General features: G+C 34.6%; 1 pseudogene; it reads left to right on the top strand.

The window, feature by feature from the left end:
* Positions 1-2,290, top strand: part of LOC105290809 — a 21,540-nt pseudogene that overhangs the window by 17,137 nt on the left and 2,113 nt on the right.

The raw sequence follows: 2,290 nt of genomic DNA, 5'->3' as shown, positions 1-2,290 counted from the left end.
CACATGTTTTATTTCTTTGATATATGATTTGTACCCATTTTGATGCTGTTTTCTATATATTTGTTCTTCCGACTAAAATCTCACACCCTTATGAAAGATGCATCTCAAAATCTGAGTATTCTGACTTGTGATGTTATTATGTGTTTCAGTATAATCATATAATTGACAGTCTTTTTCTGTATTCAATGTATAAACTACCATAGGTGGTTCATCAGATGCCGTGTTCAATATTTTCTTTCTTCTCAGCCTGAAATTGCTCAGTGTGCTTATTGAGACTGCATTTATGAGAGGGAGACGGATTCTGCCAAGACAGGAACTATTCTACCTTCTTTTTCACTCTTAGAAATAATTTTTTAAAATTTTGCTTTAAGTACATATTATTTTGAAAAAGTGGGACAATGTAAGTGAAAATTTTTGAGGATATCATGGGCTTTCTTAGGGTTATAGAAATTCTTAGGACGAGATGAAAGAGAAAAGATCACCTCATAAAGCTACTTATTTAACTGAAAGGGAAAGTAAGTCTTAGAGTAAGTATTTTTTTCCCCAAATTTGCACAGCTTTTGGATGGCTAAGTTGAAACTAGAATTAAATTTTATTAATTTCCTTTTGCTTTGTTGCCTCAGTGACATATGTATTGAATCCTCTTTTCCAATTACACTTAATTATATGAGTTGCATTTTATTGAAAGAAAGAGAAAAAATATATTCAGTTTTATGAGAAAACTTTCCTTTTTGACTTTGTATAACAAGTTCATACCTAGCAGTGGTTCTAGATGGTTCAGGAACATAAATTAGAACATTAGAGATTGTCTCTGCTGCATCCTTTCTTTCATCCAATGCACTCAGTCTACCGGCAGCTAAATCCTGATATTTCCATGTTGCTTCTTATTCGCAAGAGATTTAATCAAAGTGAAGTTATTAAAAACAATGGTAATTTTATAAATGCCTATGAGTTGTAAAGGCAGATCTGCAAATGTTAATTCATATTTTACCTCAGGACTTCTGTATTTCTGTGGATTTCATACTGTTCCTTTTTGTCAGCTTGGCTAAATCCTCCTTATCCTGTTGGTGTTACTAGAATCTCGATAGACCATGTTTGTGCAAGCAATTGGATAAAATTTACACAACAGAAAGTGAGCAAACATCAACCCTATTCTGTCGGGTTTTTTGTTGTTGTTGTTGTTGTTTACATTTTAAAACATGAGTTGGAGAAGTTCAAAGTGAACTATTATTTTTTTAGCCAGCATTGATGGCTTCTTTGCTAGATATTGAAGAATTAAGCAGTTTCTATCCTGATGAAGCTCATAATCTAGTAGGGGAGATTAAAATTTAGCTCAGTTTAATATAACAGGCAACACGGTATGCTATGAGAGGCAGAGGAAAGCCATATAATGATATAAAGAAACAAGATTGTTCAATCTTCTTACCCAAAAGACATCTTGAGATGCACATCGTATGGCAGGAGTTTGTATTTTACAAACTGGGTTTCTCACCTAAACCACAGAATACAGAAAATGCTTGAGCGACTTGTCTTCAGTTCCTCCAGAGGTTGTACATGACTAGTACTATTCAACATTCATAGGAGAGATGGTAATTAATTACATGTAATGGATGTCTTAGGATATCTTTTCTTTCGTGGAATTTTTTCATGGAATCCTAGTGAAGCAGCTCAAATATCTCTATAGAAAGGCTAGAATACTGGGTTATGTTTGGCTTAGAAGGAGGTACTTTGTTCAATTGTCTTAACTTTCTGTGTGAAAAGAGAATTAGAGAGCCATGTGGATCAAAACGGGAGATATTCATGGATGTGAGAGTTCAAGTTTTCTTACTTTTTACAAACAATTCAGTCTGATAAAAAAAAATAAATCCTAGATATTAGTAGTCTGGAATGTAAACCTAAGGAGTCTATGAACAGATTAGAAAAATGCAACCATCATAGTCTATCACATCCTCTCTAGAAATTTGACTCTTGAGCTGAAATAAGTTCCCTGAACACAAATTAGAATTTGTACCACACAATCCAATTTTTAATATCCATTTCAAAACAGCAAGAATTTTGCATTTTTTAGTCATTGAAGTCAGGCTCATTGAACAGTTCACTTCCCAGCCAACCAAGTTGCCCAGTGGTCTGCGTTTAGGTGAATTGAAAAATATAACCTCGACGGCCGACTTTTAGCAACAGATCTGTCTGCTCCAGAGGCATTGGCTCCCTGTGCCTGGCAGAAGGTTAGGGCTAATTCTTTTTCTCATAGGTCACTTATGCTCTCTTCAAAGAGTTCCTGCTGGGCTTT

Source organism: Pteropus vampyrus, unplaced genomic scaffold (assembly GCF_000151845.1).
Source record: "Pteropus vampyrus isolate Shadow unplaced genomic scaffold, Pvam_2.0 Scaffold2, whole genome shotgun sequence".
Lineage (NCBI taxonomy): Eukaryota > Metazoa > Chordata > Mammalia > Chiroptera > Pteropodidae > Pteropus > Pteropus vampyrus.
This window is presented reverse-complemented; position numbering and strand designations above follow the sequence as displayed.